Source organism: Raphanus sativus, chromosome 1 (assembly GCF_000801105.2).
Source record: "Raphanus sativus cultivar WK10039 chromosome 1, ASM80110v3, whole genome shotgun sequence".
In the NCBI taxonomy this organism is placed as follows: Eukaryota; Viridiplantae; Streptophyta; class Magnoliopsida; order Brassicales; family Brassicaceae; genus Raphanus; species Raphanus sativus.
The window spans coordinates 21,991,544-22,017,642 of NC_079511.1; the positions used below are offsets into that span (position 1 = coordinate 21,991,544).

General features: G+C 31.2%; 2 pseudogenes; both read left to right on the forward strand.

The window, feature by feature from the left end:
* Positions 1–517: 517 nt before the first annotated feature.
* On the forward strand, positions 518–2,906 carry LOC108848550 (probable indole-3-pyruvate monooxygenase YUCCA10; annotated as a pseudogene).
* Positions 2,907–3,748: 842 nt separating this feature from the next.
* LOC108833104 (probable indole-3-pyruvate monooxygenase YUCCA10) lies at positions 3,749–25,716 on the forward strand (annotated as a pseudogene).
* The last annotated feature ends 383 nt before the right edge of the window (positions 25,717–26,099 follow it).

Genomic DNA, 26,099 nt, shown 5'->3' on the forward strand with positions numbered 1-26,099 from the left:
TTTACTGCGAAGTTAGATAGTCAAGTTAAACATTAACTATTTTATATAGATGCATTTATTTTAAGCAGTTCACTGTAAATATAAAATAATGGGTGTCGGTAAAATTTTAAGAAAATTTGGTCAGTTTTAGAAAAACTGTTATTTCTCAGAAATTTAGTAGTCATCCAACTTATATACTTGATGTGTATTTTTAAATTAAATAAAAATCTCAGAATAATAAATGTTTTCAGATTCTGTTTTCGGCACATATGTTATACTTTTATTCAAATTTATACAAAACAAGTATTAATATCTAAGCAAGTATAGTAGTTAATATCATAGTCAACAATGTTAAAAAAAATAGCATAGTCAAAACAGATATATATGATCATGCATCCTCTCTGCCAACTCACCATTCAAATTGTAAGCCACACAGATTAATAGTTATATTTGTTACCTTATGCTCTTACATTTGTAACGTTTATGCTAGGCTGTATTTCAACTGAACTCTTCTTTATTTACAGAAATTAGGTATATAGTTCCAAAACAGTCAGCACTAATAAAAACCATTTTGCATTGTCTTACAAGTGTCAAAATATATTAAGATTCCATATTTCATCCTTTTTGCTCACACGTATCATGATATCACAGTGTCCTCATATATACTCGATAACAACACAATTAATGAACATCTCTCGATAACACAAAATAGAAAAACTATCAGACCTAAAACACAGAAAGATATGGAGACTGTAGTGGTGATTGTGGGAGCTGGACCAGCCGGTTTAGCAACATCAGTTTGTCTAAACAAACACTCAATCCCAAACGTGATCCTCGAGAAAGAAGATATATATGCATCACTTTGGAAGAAACAATCCTACGACCGTCTCAAACTTCACTTAGCCAAAAGCTTTTGTCAGCTACCTTTCATGCCGCATGGTCCCGAAGTTCCAACCTTCATGCCCAAAAATCTTTTCATTGACTACCTTGACGCTTACGTAACCCGTTTCCAGATAAATCCTAGATACAACCGAACTGTGAAGTTGTCAACGTTCAATATGTCCAACAACACGTGGAGGGTAGAGGCGGAAAACACAATGACCGGTGAAACCGAGGTGTACTGGTCAAAGTTTGTTGTGGTTGCGACCGGAGAGAACGGAGACCAATACATCCCGGCAGTGGAAGGGATTACTACTTTCCCCGGTGAAATTGTGCACTCTAGTATGTACAAGTCGGGTCATAACTTTAGTGGTAAAAACGTTCTTGTAGTAGGAGGGGGAAACTCGGGTATGGAGATTAGCTATGATCTTAATAACCACGATCCTAATACAGCCGTTCTCATTATCCAGTAAGTATTAATTCATTAATGTTCATTTGGTCTTTTGATTATTATTTTCTGAATGCATGAACGTTAAAGTTACACACTTCTTTTTTATGTCAAAATGTTGTTTAGAATTTGCTTTTTTTTCCAATATGAAATAATTACTCATATGCCTCTTAATTAATGAAAATTGATACTTTGCCCATCATGGTTTAATATTTTTTGGATTATTGATATTGCTGATGGAAATGACATTTGACTTAGCTTAGTAAAATATATATCACTATATTTGGTTCCTTCAACTTTAACAAAGAAAATAAATCTTAATTTTCTCAAAAATAATAAACGCTTAATTAGCATATACCTAATGAACGTAAGCTTTTTTGCGTTACCATTTGTCATTTTACAAGTTCATTCTCTAAATGTATGCAGAGACATGTACTCACCAAAGAAGAGGCATATTTAGGGATGTGGTTGTTGAAGTATTTACCGGTGAAAGTGGTTGACATATTGGTAATGATGATGGCTAAAACAAGATTATTTATGTATGGAGATCCCTCCAAGTATGGGCTCCTCAGACCAAAACAAGGCCCTTTTGCAACCAAATTCCTCACCGGCAGAACTCCAGTCATTGATGTGGGAGCTGTCCAAGAGATTCGCGAAGGCAAGATTCAGGTATCTTCCATTGTCCATCAAATTTATATTCATATTTGTTAATTTAGTTGCATATGAAATAATTCAATAACTAAAAGATATATATAGACATATGACAAATGAGGAATTAATATATTAAAAGTGCAAACAAGAATTTTTTTTTGTAAAGGAAAAAGATAATAAAAGAAAGAAATAAAAAGGTATAAAAAGTAATGTAAATTTATGTATACATATTTCAGAAAAGACACTGACTTCCAACATGAAAGTTTTTTTTTGTTGCTAAAGAAACATCAAAGTTTCATCTTCTATATTTTTCATATCATAAAAACGGAAACCTTTTTATGGAAAATTAGTGGAATCTGTTGCTAAAAAAAAGTAAAATTAGTGGGATCTACTTTTCCAAATTATCAAAACCAAAAGATCTATATTTTTTTTCAGTAAACAGTTTTTACTACTTTGTGTATATTTTCATTAAAACATTATCGCTGTATTATATATTTTTTCCAATGAAACATGATCACTAACTATTGTTTCACTATAGGTTATAAATGGTTGCATAGAGAGCATCGAAGGCAAGACCTTGACGTTTGAAAATGGTCTGAAGCAAGATTTTGATGCCATTGTGTTTGCAACTGGTTACAAAAGCTCTGTATGCAACTGGTTAAAGGTAATCCCAAAAACCCTTTACACAAAATAAATAAAAATCACTTTAACGTAACCGATTTAATAAATATTGCGATGGTTATGTGTTTTGTAAAACTATATACATTAGAATTATGAGTGCGTGATGAAGGATGATGGTTTCCCCAAAAACCCAATTCCAAAGCATTGGAAAGGAGAGAACAATGTTTATTGTGCTGGGTTTTCAAAGAAAGGAATTGCTGGAGCTGCTCAAGATGCTATGTCTGTTGCTCAAGACATCAAATCAATCTTGGAAACTGACAGATATTAAAAAATTTGTGAAATAAAACAGGAACAAGTTCTGGTTTAGTCTTGTGTTTCATCATAGTGTTCATGTATGTTAGTGTTTTTCTGTTATGAACAATATATGTCGTTCATTAGAATAAAAACTACATTTGATTCAGATATGTAATTAGTATTTTTTTATAATAGATGTTCTTATGTTAATTTTTTTTTGGTGAAAAATGTTAAGTTCTTATGTTAATGTTGACCCATATAAAGCTCGAACCATATCATAACTGCCAATGTGAAAGCGTGCAATCTATATTTGAATCTAAAGAACGTGTCTAAATGTTTGAAAATATAAAATAAAATAAGAATTTTTTATAAATTAATTATTTTGTACTTTATAACAAAAGCTAGTTATTTTTCTAACGTTCTTAGAAAATATGGATCTAGTCAAGACGAACAAAACAAAATATTACAAAAGTTAAGCCTCGAATTTTCACCAAATATGGTTTCTTAAAAAGGATTGGATTATATACACTTATATCGAGTTGAACCATTTAATTTGTTGTCGATTTAGTTTGCTTCTTCTTACTATACATACTGAGTGTTTTATGTATCCTTTTTATAGTTTTATGTGTTTTTTTTCTATGAATGGAGATTTTTTTTTCCTGAAAAGTTTGTTTGTATAACGTGAATTATTCCTTGAAATAGTATTGTATATTATAAAACTAGAGAAAAAAGTACCACGATAAAGAAAAATGATAATTAAGTGTAGTCCACCTTTTTTAGTTCAATATAGAATATTCGGTACTATAAAATTTGAGAAGGGAAAGACACAATGCGTAAAATTTATGTAGTATTTTTTTGATTATTTGTTAGTATAGTATGGAATATGTTCCTACCTTCATGCCCAAAGAATATATCATCGACTACTTTGAGTGTTACGTCACCCGTTTTGACATAAGCCCTAGATATAACCGAACTGTTAGTTTCTTAATGTTTGATGTTTCCAACAACAAGTGGAGGGAGAAAATGGAGATAGATATATTCCGGAAGTAAGAGGGATTGATAGTTTCCCCGGTGAGATTTTGCATTCAAGCATGCACAAATCTGGATGCGAGTACAAAGATAAAAATGTTCTTGTGGTTGGAGGGAGAAATTCTGGAATGAAAATTAGCTTTGATCTTAACAACTGTGATGCTAATACGGCCATTCTCATTAGAACCCTAGTAAGTATTAATTTATTAATGTTGCTTTTTTCATTTAATTATTTTTTGAATGTATAGATGTTAAAGCTGCACACTTCTCTTGCATGTCAAAATATTGTTTAGATTTTGTTTCTTCAATGTGAAATAATTAGTTATATGCCTTTCAATGATAATTGACTTTTTCCATTCATGGTTTTGAAATTCATATGGATTACGGATAATTCTGATGGCTATGACCTTTGGCTATCTTAGGCAAGTGCAGTGGATTACTATCTCCGCAAATTCTGTCGGAAAAAATAATAATAAACTAAAGAAAAGATAGAAAGGAGGAAGAGAGAGAGGAGAGAAGGCAAAGAACGATTCTTTATCTAGAGATTAAAATCTTTATGAGAAACGTTGAGCTTTTGATAAAAAAAAAAAAGAGAAACGTTGAGCCCAAGTGTCACATTTTCAGTGCTCAACATTATTTAATGGTATAATATTTTCTGAGAAATGTTTGGAGAAACTTTGCCACTGCACGTGTCCTTAGTACAATTTATATCAATATATTTGGTTCTTGAACCTTACAAAGAAAATAAATCTTAATTTTCTCAAAAATAATAACTGTTAGCATATAGTTAATATAACTAAACTTTTGCTTGTTACCATTTGTCATTTTATTAAATTCTTTCACTAAATCTATACAGAGACATGTACTGACAAAGGAGGAAGTATACTTTGGGTCAGTGGCGGTCCCAGCAGGAAACTTTTGTGGGTTCACAATGTAAAAGAAAAAATTAAAATGTCATTTGGTGGCCGCGAACCTAGTATATGTGGGTTCAGTACTGCCATTTCAAACCACTGAGCCACAGTCTCGTAATAAAAATCAGTTTACAAACTAAAATTTGTAGTATTTTTGCGGTGTCAATTGACACCACACCCTTTCAAGTGGGTCCGCCCCTGCTTTGGGTATGTTATTGTTGAAATGTTTTCCGGTGAAAATGGTTGACACATTGGTGATAATGATGTCTAAGACAAGATTATTTATTAATGGAGATCCTTCCAAGTACATGCTTGTCCGACCAAACTGAGGGCCTTTCGCCACAAAATTCTTCACGGGGAAAACTCCAGTTATTGACGTTGGAACTGTCCTAAATATTTGTGAAGGAAAGATTCAGGTATCTTCCAATGTCCATCAAATTTATATTAATCTTTGTTAATTCAGTTGCACACGAAATACTTAATTTTAATTAATTCAATAACTAAAAACTTAATATATATACATATGAAAAGGAATTATTAATTAATATATTAAAAGTGAAAATGAAGATAATATAAAGGAAATGGAAAAAGAAAGGATATAAAATGTAATGTAATTTTATATATAAATATTTCAGAAAAAGAAACCTGACTTCCAAACGATGAAACTTTTACCTTATACATTTTTTCATATTGTTAAAAAAATGAAAATCTCTATTTCTGGGAAATTAGTGAAATCTACATTCCATATCATCAAAATATATAAAAAATATTTATATTTTTTCTATATCCTTTTCAATAAACTTTTATCACTAATTTGTGTATATTTTTTGATTAAACAATATCATTGTATTATGTTATTTTCCAGTAAAACATGATCACTGACTATTTCTATTAAGTTCTCAATGGTGGTATAGGAAGCATCGAAGGCAAGACCTTGACGTTTGAAAATGGATTGAAACAAGTTTTCGATGCTATTGTGTATGCGACTGGTTACATAAGCTCTGTATGAAATTGGTTAAAGGTAGCCCCAAAACCATCTACACAAAATAAATAAAAATTAGTTTAACGTAACCGATTTAATAAATATGATGATGGTTATGTATTTTGTAAAACTATAAACACTAGAATTATGAGTACGTGATGAAGGATGATGGTTTCCCCAAAAATCCAATGCCAAAGCATTAGAAAAGAGAGAACAATATTCATTGATTTTCGAGGAAAGGAATTGATGGAGCCGTTCAAGATACTGTCTGTTGCTCAAGACATCAAATCAATCTTGGAAACTGCAAGATTATTAAAAAATGGGATTGTTTGGGAAGTTTACTCAGCTATTACAAATTTTAGGACAAATGACCAGAACCATATAAATATTTTTTTTATTACTGGCTTTTTTAATACCAAGCGTGCCCTTTTTTACGTTATGAAAAAAACGTATTTACAAGAATGCCATTACTTTTTAATGCCACGTAAGCAAAAACCCGCGCCATGTAGGAATTTTGTTCTGTATTTTCATTAAGTCAGCCGTAAATTGCAACATGCGTCGTTACGGCTGAGTTAAGGTTACGTTGTGGCTGAATTAAAGAACGCGGCTGAATTAAGAGAATACGGCTGAGTTAAGAAGATAAGTCAGGTGCTTGTTGCGGCTGGTTTACAGAAATCTGGCTGATTTATGCGATAACGGCTGAGTTAATTACACACGTTACGACTGACTTATACATCGGCGATGTGATTTCTGAAAAATTTGGATGAGTTGTAGTTAAGACACAGCTAAATTAAATTTCTCCGGCTGAGTTAACGAACATCGACTGGCTGAGTTATTAAATTTACGGCTAAGTTTTGGGAGGATATTACGGCTGAGTTATATTTAATCAGCCGTAATTGGATTGATTAACACTAAAATCAGCTTAGTTAAGGCTAGCTTATTAGCGAAAGATTAATTACTAGAATAGCATCCATTTGACGGTTGATTTATTTGACGATATGGCTGATTTATGGTTTTTCATCCTAATTACGGCTGATTTATTAGCAAAAGTTTAATTACTAGGATAATGTTCACGTTTCGGCTGGTTTACATTTTACATGATGGCTGATTTATTAAGGCTGAGTTATATATTCGTTTGACAGCTGAGTAACCCATTTTCCATGTCATCAGCCATGTCATCTACTCGGATTTTCCATGTCATCACTCATGTTATAACAATAAAATAAGGGTCTATGTTATTCTTCATTATTCATCTTTTTTATTTATATTATTCATCTTATTCTTCATCTTTCTCCGAGATCTTATGGATCTGGTAATTATTGTTTCCGCAATTGAGTCCAAAAAACCTAGATTCAAAAAAGAAGAAGCTTCATCTCCTCCAGTGTCATGTATGGCGGTCCGACATCATGTTGCTTCCTCTCTCATTAAATTTGTCGTCTTACAAAAGAAAAAAGACTCAAAGAGAGAGAATAAAGTTGTAATATTGTGTTCAACATTACGGCTGAGTTACGCATACGTTACGGTTGAGTTATGCATACGTTACAGCTGAGTTATGCATACGTTACAGCTGAGTTTATAATTTTTTATAACTTTATAGTTTTATAGTTCAGGGTTTGATGTTCAAATTAAAGAAAAGAATAAATTTTTAATATTGTGTTCAAAAATAAACTTTACAATTTTTTTTAACTTTATAGTTATATAGTTTAGGGTTTGAGGTTCAAATCTAAGAAAAAATTAAAGTTTTAATATTGTGTTTAGAGTTGAAGGAATGATTTTGTTCTCGCCCAAAAAATTTCTTCCCGCCCAAAATACAAAACGCCGTGAAACAAATTACGCTCGACGGCTGAGTTATAGGAACGTTACAGCTGAGTTATAATCAAATTACGGCTGAGTTATGCATACGTTACGCCTGAGTTTATAATGTTTATAACTTTATAGTTCTATAGTTTAGGGTTTGAGGTTCAAATTTAAGAAAAGATTAAAATTTTTAATATTGTGTTTAAAAGGTAAAATTTATAAATTTTTATAACTTTATAGTTCTATAGTTTAGAGTTTGAGGTTCAAATTTTAAAAAAATATTATAGTTTTAATATTGTGTTCACAGTTGAAGGAATGATTTTGTTCTCACCCAATATATTTTTTCCCCGCCTAAAATACGAAACGTCGCGAAACAAATTACGCTCGATGGCTGAGTTATAGGAACGTTACGGCTGAGTTATGCATACGTTACGACTGAGTTTATAATTTTTTATAACTTTATAGTTCTATAGTTTAGGGTTTGAGGTTCAAATTTAAGAAAATATTAAAGTTTTAATATTGTGTTCAAAAGATAAAAAATTATAAATTTTATAACACTATAGTTATATAGTTTAGGGTTTGAGGTTCAAATTTAAGAAAATATTAGAGTTTTAATATTGTGTTCAGAGTTAAAGGAATGATTTTGTTCCCGAAACAAATTACGCTCCCAAAATACGAAACATCGCGAAACAAATTACGCTCGACGGCTGAGTTATAGGAAAGTTACGGCTGGCTTATACCATTCAGATACATTAAGGCTGAGTTATGCATATTTTATAACTAAGTTCATAATTTTTGTAACTTTATAATTCTATAGTTTAGAGTTTGAGGTTCAAATTTAAGAAAAGTTTACAGTCTTAATATTGTGTTCAAAAGATAAACTTTATATTTTTTATAACTTTATAGTTCAATAGTTTAGGGTTTGAGGTTCAAATTTAAGAAAATATTAAAATTTTCATATTGTGCTTAGAGTTGAAGGAATGATTTTGTTCCCGCCCAAAATACGAAACATTGCGAAACAAATTACACTTGACGGCTGACTTATAGGAACGTTAAGGCTGACTTATATGAACATTACGGCTGACTTATACTATTCAAATATGTTACGGTTGAGTTATGTATACTTTATGGCTAAGGTATGCATATGTTACGGCTGAGTTATAATCAAATTACAGTTGAGTTATGCATACGTTATGGCTGAGTTTAGGCCTGGGCATTTTACCCGGATCCGAAGACCCAATACGAAACCGACCCGAAAAAATCCGATCCGGATAGGAAACGACCCGATCAAATTACCCTATCGGGTCTTGTTGTAAAGGACCCGCAGGTCTTGGACCCGACCCGACCCGAACCCGAAACCGATGGGTTCCCGAATTAATAATGTAAATTAAATAAAATGAATCAAGGGAGAATCGAAGAGGGGTTATTTGTCCACAGAACAAGGGGGTCAGCCATTAGGAGACAACTAATTATTGTTGTATCTCGCATACTTTAATATATATACACATTTTGATATAATAAAAACATAAATTTTAAATAAAATTTCAAATATTTTCGGATATATTAATATTTTCAAATATTTTTTTGTATTTTTAGGTATTTTTTAAATCAAACCGAACCCGACCCAGAACCGAACCGATAAATTCTAGTTACCCGAATGGGTTCAACTATCTAAGACCCGACCCGACCCGGACCCGGTACGATCCAAACCGACCCGGAACCAAGAATTTGAAATTACCCTATCGGGTCCTAAACTCCTAGACTCGAAAGAACCGGACCCGAAAGGAATCGACCCGAACCCGACCCGATGACCCGTATGCCCTGGCCTAGATGTTCTTATGTTAATGTTGACCCATATAAAGCTCGAACCATATCATAACTGCCAGTGTGCAAGCGTGAAATCTATAATTGAATCTAAATTTTTGTACTTTATAATATAAGCTAGTTATTTTTGTAACGTTCTTAGAAAATATGGATCTAGTCAAGACGAACAAAACAAAATATTACAAAAGTTAAGTGCCTCGAATTTTCACCAAATATGGTTTATTAAAAAGGATAGGATTACAATATACACTTATATCGAGTTGAACCATTTAATTTGTTTTCGATTAAGTTTGCTTCTTCTTACTATGCATATTGAGTGTTTTCTGTATCCTTTTTATAGTTTTGTGTTTTTTTTTCTATGAGTGGAGATTTTTTTTCCTGGAAAGGTTGTTTGTATAACGTGAATTATTCCTTAAAATAGTATTGTATATTATAAAACTAGAGAAAAATAGTACCACAATAAAGAAAAATGATAATTAAATGTAGGTCAACTTTTTTAGTTCAATATGGAATATTCTGTATCATAAAATTCCAGAAGGAAAAAATATAATGCGTAAAATATGAAATATGTAGTATTTCTGATTTTTTAACTAGTATAATATGAAATATGTACTACTGTAAAGTTCAGAAGAGAAAATCCACAACATGTAAAATTCATGTTCAAATAGGCCAATTTTCTTGTTTTTGCCACTGGCTAAAACTTGGGGTTCTTTCAAAACCAACCTAAAAATTCAAGTCAACTCCAAAACCAACCTCTTTTTTTTTTGTCATTACTATTCACCATTGAAAATTCCTATTCATCCTTATGTTTTTGAAATATTTACAGAATTGCCATTATTGATTAATTTTTTAATTATTTCGAAAATGGTAAAAAACCTATAACACCCTAAACATTTCTTCTTATTTACAACCATGCCATTATCATCAATTCTTTAACCACCATTAACAACCATTTTTGAGCTCTTTACACCTCTATCATTCCATTCTCAACCATTTTTGTGTGTTTCTAAACAAACAAATCTTCATTTCCTCTCATTTCCTCTCATTTCCTCTCCATTCTCATCTAAAAAACTCACATAACTTTCATTTTCATAAACACAACTTCAAATTTTCGAGTGTTATCTCTTGTGGGTCGTCAAAGTTCCTTCTTTTTGCTCATATTTGGAGTTTGGACGGTGGAAAAGGGTGGAAACAAGTTTCACACCGCAAAAAGGTAACTATTTACATATTTTTCGTCTTTTTTCAGATCTGTGTCGCGAAAGTAGACAGCTTTGTACGTCTACAGGCAGATGTAGACTTACATTGCGGTCTACAAGTCAACGCACAGGTTAGTTTTGCAATTGACCAAAATGCTAAAACCCTATAAAATAGACTTTCTTGGAAATCTACGATTTTTCCTTTGATAACAAAAAAAAATAGTGCGTAAACTTACCAAGAAGTCTACATAAAGAGGTTAGTTTTTGCATTTGACCAAACTTTTGACTTTTCAAAGTAGACTTCTCAAACAGTCTACAATGTGTAGACTGCTAGTGAAGTCTACAGAAGGTCAGTTTTGCATTTGACCCAAACTTTGACTCCGTTTGTTAAGTTAGTTTTGTATTTGACTAAAATTTTAAAAAGTTGACCAGGATGGAAAAAAATGTGTAGATTTCTTATTCAGTCTACTGAACCCAAGAAAAAAAAAGTAGATTGCATATGAAGTCTACTATTTTATTTTAGTCAAATGCAAAACTAACCCATCGGATTATTGCGTAGACTTCATATAACATCTACACTTTTGTAGACGTTCGTGTCAGTCTATTTTTAGAAAGTCAACTTGGTCAATTGCAAAAACTAACCTGTTCTAAAAAATAAAAAAATTGTAGACTGTTTATGAAGTCTACCTCTCAACCGTAGACTGTTTATGAAGTCTACGTTTTAAAGTCAAATTTGGGATGAGTTCTGGTCAATTGCAAAAACTAACCTTTTCAAAATGTAGACTGAAAACAAAGTCTATTTGTATAAAATCATAACGTTTTTTTAAATACAGATAGTAACCCGTGAATTTTGCAATTGCAAAAACTAACTCAAACTGTAGACCTATATGAGAGTCTACATTCATAAACTGATAAGAAAGTCTACGTTGTTGTTGACCGAAACGAAAGTCTACTCTTGAAAATCTATAAAAAGTGAATTTGTGTATTATTCATAACGTATTTTCAAGATTTTTTTGTTTGAAATTGTGTATTAGTTAATACTAATTGTTCTTAACTATTTTTAAAAGATAATCTTTTATAATTAGGAAACTATCGAATTTTTGGTTTGAGTATGTAGTTAGCTAACAATGTGTAGACGTCTTTGGAAGTCTACGTTTATAATTTTATCAAACATAAAATTATTGTTCGCTAATTTTTTAAAATGTATTATTTTTGCACGTAATGGTTAATTTGCATGTTGTGTACGGAGAATGGGTGATGAAAGGCTCTTTGTGGGAGTTTGTGGTTGATAAGTGGAAAAAGGGAGAATGTTCTTTGTGCATGATTGTTGTACATATGGTGAACTTCTTGAAATGACACAAGAAGATTATGGGTCCGGATACTCCTCTTATGCATGTCACGAGTGATAGACAAGTACGGAACTTGATCGAGTTATGTAAGACCCACATTGTACGCCTTTGTGTATCAAGCCAGTGTCAAGTACAAGCTGGAGGTGACGACGAGTTATGACTTGTATTGTTGTTTTGGATGTTGTCTTATGTGTTGAACTTATGTTTGATTTGTGGGTATTTAGTCAGTGTTGAGTTTGTAGGTATTTTGACATGTTTATTGCATGTCTGATTTCGGCCGAGCAGACTTACGTTTTAATCTTCTTTTAACGTAGACTTCTTGGTTAGTCTACTGTATTTTCGTTGAATTTGTGATGAATATTTTGAAAACAAGAGCAATACTGATAATATCTGATACAAATGAAGCTGCATGATAGTCTAGAAGTAGACTTATGTATTGTCCTTCTTTTACAGAAGACTTTCACAGAACTCTGCTGCATGCAAATTACATAGTCTGTTACACCCACAAGTCTGGTACAAAAGCCTACTACATCAGTTTTAATTGTTTGGTTAATTAGAGTATCTTGTGTAAAAATTGACAGCTAACAAAAATTAATAATATCATACAAGTGAAACACAACTAAAAATGAATAGAATATTTATAAATCATGCATCAAACAATTATTTACAAATGAATATTTTATTATGAAAAATTATTACAAATCATTTTATTAAAAATATGTTTTTAGTGTGTTTGATTTTTCATAATCTTGATGCCTCAAATAAAGTCTTAGAAAAGAGTACCTGCAAAATAAGATAAAGTTATGAGAAAAACATAAGAATAAATATAAATCATATTTTAGTAGAATTTTTATTAAGTCTACTTAAAGTTTATGGTTTAGTAGACTTCAATTGAAGTCTACACTAGCGGAAAATTTTCAGATCTATTAGTGTGCATTTAGAAAATTTGAAATACTTTTTTGTTCTCGAAGTATGAAAAATATATACATTAAAATATGAAATAAGTTTAAATGTAAAAAACTTTAGAAAATATATTTTATAAGACAAAATAGTAATAAATTAAAGAAATCTGGTTTTAATATGTAATTTTATTTAAATATAAGTATAAAAACATATTTAAAATCTATAGATGTAAATCTTACATTTTTGGGAGGAGGAGATAACAACCATGGGAGAAAATATCTGCAAAATTAGATAAAATTATTTAAAGAACATAGGAAAAAATATTCATATTTTTGTAGACTTCCAATGAAGTCTACTTACAATTTTGTGGTTTAGTAGACTTCATATGAAGTCTACTAGCCTTAGCTTATAAGCAAACTTCATTAGCAGTTTACACTATATGATATTTTTCAGATCTGGAAAAATATGTACATTTTTAAATGTGTATCTAGTTTTAAATCTGGAAATACTTCAAAATAGAATTTATAAGATAAAATAGTTGCAAATTAAATGCACAGAGATTGATCTATAATTTTATTTGAATATAACATATAAATACCCATTTAAAATCTATAGATCTAAAACTTACATTTTTAGAGGAGAAGATGAAAATCATGAATGATAACACCTACAAAAAAAGATAATATTGTGAGAAAGAGATAACATAAAATTACACTTTTAAAATCTATAGATTTAACACTTACATTTTTAGAGGAAAAGATGAAAACCATATATAATAATACCTACAAAAAAGATAATATTGTGAGAAATAAATAACATAAAAAAGTACATACTTAAAATCTACAGATCTAAAACTTACATTTGTAAAGGAGATGATGAAAACCATGAATCATAATACATAATATAACAAGATAATATTATGAGAAAGATATGAGAGAAATGAGAGAATTTTAGAGAGAAGGGAGAGAGTTTTAGAGAGAAGTGAGATATGCAGCCATTTTGGAGAGAAGTTGTGTAAATTTCATTTATATAGGGAGATAAAAATGAAACTAGGTTAAAATTTACGACACTGTAGACTTCTTTTGATGTCTACTAAAATTAAAATTCTTAGAGTATATTTTATTGTAATTTAGTAGACCTTTTAGAAAGTCTACTATGTTAATTTCATTATTTATTTTTCTTTATTTTTAATAGTTATAGTATATTATTTTACATTTTTATTCTTAAGGAACTCACTTTATTTTAAAATAATGATATTTTGTAAACAAAATTTTAAAATGCAAACTGAAAAAAACGTCTCCAGATATAAAGACTTTATTGTAGGTCTACGAAACCCTAAACCACAAAATTCAAACCCTAAATGTTAAGGCTTGGTTTAAATTGAATTAGGTTAGAATTTACTTGGTTAAATCCGGTTAGGTTAAATTCGATGAGAATAAACCTTAAAGATAGTCTACGGTCACTAAAGTAGATTGATTTGTAAGTCTACGAAACCCTACACCACAAATTCAAATCTCAAATGTAAATGTTTAGTTTAAATTGGATTAGGTTTGAATTTACTTGGTTAAATCCGGTTAGGTTAAATTCGATGAGAATAGACTTTAAAGACAGTCTACACTCACCAAAGTAGACTGATTTGTAAGTCTACGAAACCCTAAACCACAAAACTCAAACCCTAAATATTAATTTGATAATCAAAAGAGTCTCAATTTTATTGTATCAAATATCAAATTTAAAAAATAAAAACTACTCAGTAATAATATGTTAATTTAAAAAAAAATTCAATCTAAATCTAACCCTAAAGATCTAACCTTTAAAGATATAACATGTTATATGACCTTTTGTTACTAAACCATAAACATTGTCTCACATGGTTACCAAATCAACATATATTCTTTTTAGTTGTTCATTTATATACAAATTTAGTTTATTAACTTTATATTAACTTTTACATTGATGATTAATTAATAATTTCACAAAAAATAATTTTATATATTTTTAAACGTAATTAACTAGATCAAATTAAAATGTAGACTACAAATTAAGTCAACAGTGTAGACTGTGTACGACGTCTACGGATATGTAGACTATGTTTATTATGTGTAGACTTACGAAGGACAGAACAGTAAAATGACTTTATGTTTTTTTGTTTGGTCACAAGGACTAAATAGTAGTTTTAACACCCCTTTAGATTGGGTTTGCAATTGATTGAATACGGGGTTTACTTTTAGGGTTGCAATCAATATTTGGGTTGGTTTTAGCAATTTCCCCCTAAAACTTTCTGGTGATGCCTTCTTTCACATTTTCACGGAATAAAGCGTGAAAGAAAATAAAATGTCTGGTTTCCCATGTTCCATCATCACTTTTTGATAATTTTCCGCATCTAGCCATTCCTAACAACACTTTATCCTACCATCCGACCATCGTATGGCTTAAAGTTTGTTTGCAAAACCAGTTTTTGTTTCATAATTTTGGTTGGTTTCTTGTTATATGAAAGTGCTGGCTTAAGGCACACAGTGCATATGCACCAGGTCTTCTTTTCTTTCTTCTTTTCATTTTTCGTACATAAATTAGGGTCATGTTTTGTGAGAGAAAGTATAAATAATAAGGTCTTAGTTGTAAAAGTTACAATAATGTATACCTAAATTATAAGAAAAAAACTAGATTCTGAAGGGCGGATATATTTATTGTTTTAACTTTTTTAAAAATTTTGATTCTCATATTTATATTTTTATTTGTAATCATATTTGTAAATAAATCTTAATCAAAATCTATTTTATAAAATAATAGCAATTTAAAAATTGACCCGGCATACGCTTGTTTTTTCGTAATCATATGTCCATACGTCCGTTTCTTTGTAACTTTTTCTGTAATTTTTTCTTATATGTTAAAGAAATCTTATTTATATGTTTGTGTATAATATTTTAAAAATTATTAGTAAGAAGGTTTTGAGATATTTTATTGAATTTTTGATGTTGCATAGCTATACACTTGTGTCATAGCTATTTCACACATTATTTTGTATTTTATTCCTAAACAGAAATTTTTTAAAAAATAACAAAGTATAGTATAATTTTGTTTACTAATAAAATAGTAATTAAATAGATAAAATTATATTTTTCACTAAATTTTCATGATTTCATTTCATATATAATAAAATAAATAATGTTATTATTACACATAATAATTCGTCATGCAATTTTATGTTTACAATAATTTTACAAAATTGTTTGAAATTGACCCGAAAATCAGGATTGTGGACCTGAGTAGACCTGTCTTATATTTTCGAATGAGTTATAAAGTGCTATATCCGAAAAAACTAATATCAAATCAGACCCGCATCAAAAACCGAATAAGTATACAAACATATAAATTTAAATTAGTTAGAAGTATACTTATAATAATATTAATATTGAAACTAAAATTACAAAATCAGATCGCCAGAGCCGCCCTGGATGCTATGACGATCGCTGAAGACATCAAATCTATCTTGGCAATTATCAAGTATTAATGACTAGTGTGAAATAAATTGTAGAAACATTGTATTGGTTTTGGTATGGTGATTAAGATAAACAATATATATGCCGTTCATCAAAATAATAACCAATGTTTGATCCAGATATGAAAAATATTGGTTTGTAATATTCATAACTTAATTTTTGCCAACATAAAGCTCGAACCATATAATTACTTCCAATGTGCAACAGGTGTATGTGAAACTATGCCACTTTTAAAAATATTAAATAGGAAGAAATATGGTATAAATTTTTTATCATACTTTATAAAACATAGATCTGAAGAACATAGAAAATATAATGAAAAATTAAACATCTGAGAAAATTTCAACGGTGCTCATTCTGATAAGATATATCGTTCTGCAAAAATGACTAGAAAAGAACTATAGTATACAATTACATAGAGTTAAACCATTTTCTAGTAAAATTCTTTTATCAGTACATATACGTACAATCAAAGCTTTTGAAATATTGACCCGACCCGATCTTAAAAGCAAATGTCGACCATGAAACAAGTATTTTAGTCTACTGCCATTAGGATTGTTATCCTAAAAAATAAATTAAACCATTTCAATGATGAGTGATAATTTATTTAAATGAAACAATTAAAAAAATAATATGTTAATTGAGCTATTTAATATATTTTTTCATATTAACTTCATATAGCACTTCTATTTTTATATAAAACAAAATATAGTTATATAACTTATAAAAAAGTATTCATTTTTTTGTAATAAATTTTAGTTAATACTGATTTATAAAAATATATCTTTTTTTTAACTCGAAGAAAGTTGAGATACATAGTGTCGATAAGAAACCAAAGACAAAGAACATAAACCAAACAAAATAAAACAAAGACATAAACAGAGCCTAAAACCCATATATGTCCATAAGTCTATTCCTTCCACCTTTCCAAAAGAATTCGATATCAATGGAGCTGACCTAAGGAACAAATGTCTTGAGCAGTCTCAACCCTGAAAGGAATATCACCAAGCCATACTAGAACCAGAAACATCAGAAACAATCGAGAGGTCAAAACTACACCAACTCCAGTAGCTGCTATCCATGTGAAACTTGCATGACCTAAAACCACCACTAAAACTAAGGTACAAGGACAAAAGACCTTGAAACACTACTTGGGAAAACGTCAAAGAAGACCACCAGCTCTTACACGCGGACACTCGCAAGGCAGCCAAGTGACCTACAGAACAAAGACTGCCCACCTCCTCGCAAGAGAAAAACTGAAGGTCAAGTTAACTGCTTCGTCTAGAAACCATCTCCCAAAACCACAAAGGACCAAGATAAGGTCTAGTAGATACCTCCACAGCGAACATAAATCACAAAAAACGAACCCAAAAAGCCAACTTAGGATGCAACGAAGTGACTGAAAAACAAAGAACCAAACAAAAGCAGTATTCCCACGACTTCAAGCTAATACTAATTCACCACACAAGAACATAAGTTCCGGTGATCGAGATGCTAGAAAAAACCATCCTTCCCAGAGACACAAAGCCGGCGATAGAGATGCTAGAGGAACCATCCCCTCCCAGAGACACAAAGCCGGCGGTAAAGAGCTTTGAGAGCCTCTTTTCCCGGAGTCTTAGCCACTCCCGGTGGCGATGAGAACCACCAACCACCGAAGTAAAAGAGAGAAGACCGACGGCTGATTGATTTATAAAAATATTATATAACTAATTATATAATTAATTAATAATTTATTTTATATAAATATTTAAAATTTTAAGTCAGATTTGGTTACATTCTTTCTCAACAGATTTTGTTATAATTGAATAAATTAAAATTTATATAGATATATAATTAATTAATAATTTATTTTATATAAATATTTAAAATTTTAAGTCAGATTTGGTTACATTCTTTCTCAACAGATTTTGTTATAATTGAATAAACTAAAATTTATAGGTTGTTTACTATTAATTAAATAATCGAATATGTCATATTAACTAATTTTTAAGTGGTCCTATTATGACTTGTTAATGGTAGATAAAAATAGGACCATAAATTAATAGATTAGATATCTGAAGATCATCACAACAAAGTTACACAAATATAAATAAAGGATAGTTTACCGGGCTTTTTGTAAAAATGATTCAAAACTCAAAATCAAATACAAAACTAACAAATGAATTTTTGGAATTTTTATTTATCCTAAAGATTACGAGTGCAGTGGCAAATTTTTTTTGGTGTCCATGAGTTAACTCAAGAGGTATGCATTGGAAATCGTGGGACAAAATTTTTAGTCCTACGGAGGAAGAAGGTTTAGGATTTAAAGACCTCGCAGATTTTAATACACTCTTGCTTGGAAAAACAATTTTGGACGCTAATAGAGAAACCAAACACATTATTCTCTCGTGTTTTCAAAGGTCATTATTTCAGGAATGCATCAACCGGAACCGATTCGTTCGTACTCGTCGTCCTATGTTTGGAAAGATATTGTCTCTGCTAGATCTCTGGTTAGCGAAAGACTTATCAAAAGGGTGGGATCCAAATAATCTATTTCATAATGGAATTATCCTTGGCACCCATCCCCTCGCCCGAGACCAGCAAATTAAAACCAACACAATCTTTATCCGGATCTTAGTAGATTCTCTCATCAATGAAAATTCAAGTACATGGAAGTTACAGGAGATTCAGAGTTTGGTGGACCCTTAAGATGTAAACATCATCAAAAGTATCCCATTAAGAAGATTTCAGACGATCGATCGTGATGGATGGCATTTTACTAATAATGGGAAATATACGGTTAAATATGCTTATCAAGTTGAATGAGTGTACCCGGATAGCTAGAGAAAGAAGTTTACCAGAGTTTGGTCCATCGACCACTCCACTTAAGACTTTCTACTGGAAAGTACGCTGTCTACCTACGGTGAAACATTTTTATGGCAATTGGTATCGTGATACATAGTGGTTAAGAAAAAAATAAAAGCAAGGATAATGCAAGGAGAAACAATTTGTGCATGCTGCGGAGACCCTGAAGAATCCAACCATGTGTTCTTTAAATGTCCACCGGCGATTCAGGTCTGGGCACTCTCAAGGATCCCATCGAACCCAAATACTTCCCCGTCTCAATCATTATTTAAAAAAAAGGACCACTTATTTGGAGGGTTCAGGCGATATTAGAAGATCATCACTTTGCATGGATAATATTGTATATATGGGAGGCAGAGAATAATAAGGTATTCAGAAATATGGATGTCGATCCTCGAGACACTCTTCAATTAGCGGAAACAGAGGTGCAAAGTTCACTTACACAGGGAATCAATCAATCTTGATCACCAGTAGCAGCAGTATCCCTCCCGGTTATCCCATGCAGTTGGTGTTTTACGGATGGATCATGGAAGAATCATGAGCCCTTTTCCGGACATGGATAGTACAGCACCCTGGAAGGTTTCAATGCTTTAACGGGTGCGAGGAATACAAGAGCACGTCAGTCGCCATTGCACTCTGAGATCGAGGCCCTTATCATTATTTCTTTTATTTCCATTTTTCTTATTTTTCTTTTGTTTTCCTTATTCAAATATTTTTTTCAGTAATGCACATATATCGTTTTTCTTTTCATATAGAAAAAGTTAGGTTTTTACCGAATATATTTAACACTAGTCACTACATAAGCAATCAAATTAAAATATGAATATGCAATTTTATGGACAATGTGTTAAAAAAATATGATGAACTGTAGAAGCTACCTGAATCTTGCCGTCGTAAATATTTTGGACAGTTTCCACCTCAATGACTTATCCAGTAAATAGTTTAGTGGCAAAAGACCTTTTTGGTCGGACGAGTACTTGAAGAGATCTCCGTACATAAATAACGTCTCCTTAGCCATGAACGTCACCATTGTGTGAATGATAGTCACAGGAAGATACCTAAGCGATAACATCCCACTGTATACCTCTTCTTGGCCAATACATGCATCTGTAAAAATTAAGAACATCAATTGAATAAAACAACATAGGGTAACAAAAAAGAGTTAAGAATATTAAAAAAGTCTATTGGTTGCACATTTATTAAAAATTTGAGAAATTAGAGGTTTGTTTCTTTGTACAAATTGAAGAAACCAAAGACATTGATATAACCTCATATTGTACTAAGCTAGCCAAAGAACATAGTGATTAGTATTATCATATTATACTATGGCCAATAGAGGTCAAGACTCAATAATCCAAATGAGTTTTTATCCATGAATAGATAAATATTCCATTATTGTTGAGAGGCATATTAGTAATTATTTCACATTGAGAGAAAAAAACAAAATGTCAACTACAATTTGACATGCAATAGAAATTTACAGCTTTAACGTACATACATTCATAATTTAATTATTAAAAAGCGACATTAACTAAGTTACAAAAGAGTTTCAATAACTATTCCCTCGGGAATTCTATCAGAAAATACGATATTTTGTTGCAGAAAAGGCTATATTAGCATCCAAATTATTAAGAGAAAATCTCATCTCCATACCAGAATTTCCACCTCCAACCACAAGAACAATTTTACCTTTAAATTCATGTTCAGACTTGTACTGACTCGGATGCAAAATCTCACCAGTGAAAGTATTAATCCCCTTCACCGCCGGAATATTCCATTCTCAATACTCTCCACTCTCAACTACCACAAAATACTACCAATACAACTTCCAGAGTTTGTGGTACTGGTTGGAGTTTCTGGTGGTTGCAACTGAAGAAAATAGATTGGTATCTTCTGTGGTGAAAGGCTTGATACTTTCACCTGTGAGATTGTGAATTGGAGTCGGTACAGTCTGGACGCGACTTTAATGGTAATATTGGAAAGAAGAGAAAAATCTTTAATGTGCTGGACTATTTAGGAAGGAGATCGCCAGAGCCGCCTTGGATGCTATGTCGATCGCTGAAGACATCAAATATATCTTGGCAATTATGAAGTATTAATGACTACTGTGAAATAAATTGCAGAAACATTGTATTGGTTTTGGTATGGTGTTTAAGATAAATAATATATATGCCGTTCATTAAAATAATAACCAATGTTTGATCCAGATAAGTAAAATAAAGGTTTGTAATATTCATGTCTTAATTTTTGCCCACGTAAAGCTCGAACCATATATTTACTGCCAATGTGCAACAATGCGAGGTGTATGTGAAACTATGCCATGCCTACTTTTTAAAATATAAAATAGGAAGAACTATGGTATAAATTTGTTATTCATACATTATCAAACATAGACCTGACGAACGTCGAAAATATAATGAAAAATTAAACATCTGAGAAAATTTTACTGGTGCTCATTCTCATAAGATATATAGTTCTGCCAAAATGACTAGAAAACAACTATAGTATAAAATTACATAGAGTTAAACAATTTTCTAGTAAAATTATTTCATCATTACATATAAGTATAATCAAAGCTTTTGAAATATTGATCCGACCCGATCGTAAAAGAAAATGTCGACCATGAAACAAATATTTTTAGTCTACTGCTATTAGGATTGTTATCCTAAAAAATAATTTAACCCATTCTAATGATGAGTGCTAATTTATTTCAAAGAAACAATTTAAAAAATAAAATATGTTAATTTACCTATTTAATATAATTGTTTTCATACTAAATTCATATTTCACTTCTCTTTTTATATAAAACAAAATATAGTTATAGAAATTAGAAAAATAGTATACATTTATTTTATTTTATAATAAAAGTTTAGTAAACATTGATTTATAAAAATATTATAAAACTAATTACATAATTAATTAATAATTTATTTGATAAAAATATTTAAAATTTTAAGACATATTTTGTTACATTCTTTCTCAACAAATTTTGTTATAATTGACAAATTAAAATTTATAGGTTGTTTAGTATTAATTAAATAATTGAATATGTCATATTAATTAATTTTTAAGTGGTCCTATTATGACTTGTTAATGGTGGATAAAAATAGGACTCTAAATTAATAGATTAAATATCTGAAGATCATCACAATAAAGTTATAAAAAATTAACCAATGACTTTTTAGAATTTTTATTTATCCTGAAGCTTACGAGTGCAGTGGCAAAATTTTGTTGGAGTCCATGAGTTAACTCAAGAGGTATGCATTGGAAATCGTGGGAAAAAAATTCTAGTCCTAAAGAGGAAGGTTTAGGATTTAAAGACCTCACAGATTTTAATACAGCCATGCTTGGCAAAACAATTTTGGAGGCTAATAGAGAAAACAAACACATTATTCTCTCGTGTTTTCAAAGGTCACTATTTCAGGAATGCATCAACCGGAACCGATTCGATCGTACTCGTCGTCCTATGGTTGGCGAAGTATTGTCTCTGCTAAATCTCTGGTTAGCAAAAGACTTATCAAAAGGGTGGGATCCGGATCATCTATTTCAGTATGGAATTATCCTTGGCACCCATCCCCTCGCCCGAGACCAGCAAATTAAAACCAACACAATCTTTATCCGGACCTTAGTAGATTCTCTCATCAATGCAAATTCGAGGACATGGAAGTTACAGGCGATTCAGAGTTTGGTGGACCCATAAGATGTAAACATCATCGAAAGTATCCCATTAAGCAGATTTAAGACGATCGATGGTGATGGATGACATTTTACTAATAATGGAAAATATACGGTTAAATATGGTTATCAAGTTGAATGATTGTACCCAGATAGCTAGAGAAGGAACTTTACAAGAGTTTGGTCCATCGACCACTCCACTTACAGCTTTTTGCTGGAAAGTATGCAGTCTACCTAAGATGAAATTTTTTTATGGCAATTGGTATCAGGATGCATAGCGGTTAAAAAAAATTAAAAGCAAGGGGAATGCAAGGAGATATAATTTGTGCACGCTGTGGAGACCCTGAAGAATCCATTAACCATGTTTTCTTTTGAATGTCCACCGGCGATTAAGGTCTGGGCACTCTCAAGGATCCCATCGAACCCAGATACTTCCCCTTCTAAATCATTATTTACAGAAAGGACCACCTATTTGCAGGGTTCAGCAGATACTAGAAGATCATCACTTTGCAAGGATTCTATTGTATATATGGAAGGCAGAGAATAATAAGGTATTCAGCAATAATGATGTTGATCCTCGAGACACTCTTCAATTGGCAGAAACAGAGGCTCAAATTCACTTACACAGGGAATCAATCAATCTAGATCACCAGTAGCAGCAGTACCACTCCCGCTTATCCCAGTCAGATGGTGTTTTACGGATGGATCATGAAAGAACCCTGGAAGGTTTCGATGGTTTAACGGATGCGAGGAATACAAGAGACGTCAGTCGCCATTGCACTCTGAGATCGAGGCCCTTATCATTATTATTTTTATTTCTATTTTCTTTCGTTTTCCTTATTCAAATATTTTTTTTTCACTAATGCACATATATCGTTTTTCTTTTCATATAAAAAAATTTAGGTTTTTACCGAATATATTTAACACTAGTCACTACAAAAGCAATCAAATTAATAAATATGAATATGAAATCTGATGGACAATGTGTTAAGAAAATTGATGAACTATAGAAGCTACCTGAATCTTGCCTTCGCGAATATTTTGGACAGTTTCCACATCAATGACTTATCCAGTAAAGAATTTAGTGGCAAAAGACCTTTTTGGTCGGATGAGTAGTTGAAATGATCTCTGTACATAAATAACATCTCCTTAGCCATCAGTTTTACCATTGGGTCAATGATAGTCATAAGAAGATACCTAAGCGATAACATCCCCATGTATACCTCTTCTTGGCCTATACAACGACATATGGTAACAAAAAGAATTAAGAATATTAAAAAGTGTATTGGTTAAACATTTATTAAAATAAATTGAGAAATAAGAGATTTGTTTCTTTGTACAAATTGAAGAAACCAAAGACATTGATATAACCTCATATTGTACTGAGCTAGCCAAAGATCATAGTGATTAGCATTATCATATGATACTATGGCCAATAGAGGTCAAGACCCAATAATCCAAATGAGTTTTTAATCATAAATAGATAAATATTCAATTATTGTTGAGAAGTAATTATTTCACATTGAGAGAAACAAAAGAAAACAAAATGTAAACTAAAATTTGACATGCAATATAAGTTTGCAGCTTTAACGTACATACATTCATAATTAAATAATTAAAATAAAAAGCGATATTAACTAAGTTACATAAATATTTTCAATATCTATTCCCTCGGGAATTCCGTCAGAAAATGTCATACATCCATACTTGAAGGGATCTCCGTACATAAATAACATCTCCTTAGCCATCAACGTCACCATTGTTTCAATGATAGTCATAGGAAGATACCTAAGTGGTAATATCCCCATGTATACCTCTTCTTGGCCAATACATGCATCTGTAAAAATTAAGAACATCTATTGAATAAAATGACATATGGTAACAAAAAAGCATTAAGAATATTAAAAAGTTTATTGGTTACACATTTATTAAAAAAATTGAGAAATAAGAGATTTGTTTCTTTGTACAAATTGAAGGAACCAAAGATATTGATATGACCTCATATTGTACTAGCCAGCCAAAGATCATAGTGATTACCATTATCATATGATACTACGGCCAATAGAGGTCAGACTCAATAATCCAAATGAGTTTTTAACCATCAATAGATAAATATTCAATTATTATTGAGAGGCATATTAGTAATTATTTCACACCGAGTCAAAAAAACAAAAAGTAAACTACAATTCGACACACAATAGAAGTTTTTAGCTTTAACGTACATACATTCATAATTTAATAATTAAAATAAAAAGCGATATTAACTAAGTTACATAAAGAGTTTCAATATCTATTCCCTCGGGAATTCCGTCAGAAAATGTCATATTTTCTTGTAGTAATGGCTATATTAGCATCCAAGTTATTAAGAGAAAATCTCATCTCCATACCAGAATTTCCACCTCCGACCACAAGAACAATTTTACCTTTAAAGTCATGTCCCGACTTGTACAGACTCGGATGCAAAATGTCACCAGTGAAAGTATTAATCCCTTTCACCGCCGGAAAATACCATTCTCAATTCTCTCCACTCGCAACCACCACAAAATACTACCAATACAATTTCCAGAGTTTGTTGTACTGGTTGGACTTTCTGGTGGTTGCAACTGAAGAAAAAAGATTGGTATCTTCTGGTGGTGAAAGGCTTGATACTTTCACCAGTGAGATTGTGAATCTGAGTCGGTACAGTCTGGACGCGATTTTAAAGGTAATATTGGAAAGAAGAGAAGAATCTTTAATGTGCTGGATTTTTAAGGAAGGAGATCGCCAGAGCCGCCCTGGATGCTATGTCCATCGCTGAAGACATCAAATCTATCTTGGCAATTATCAGGTATTAATGACTACTGTGAAATAAATTGCAGAGACATAGTATTGGTTTTGGTATGGTGTTTAAGATAAAGAATATATCTGCCGTTTTTCAAAATAATAACCAATGTTTGATCCAAATATGTAAAATAGTGGTTTCTAATATGCATATCTTAATTTTTGCCCGCATAAAGCTCGAACCATATAATTAATGCCAATGTGCAACAATGCAAGGTGTATGTGAAACTATGCCATGCCTACTTTTTAAAATATAAAATAGGAAGAATTATGCTATAAATTTGTTATTCATACTTTATAAAACATAGATCTGACAAACCTAGAAAATATACAGGCGATTCAGAGTTTGGTGGACCCATGAGATGTAAACATCATCGAAAGTGTCCCATTAAGCAGA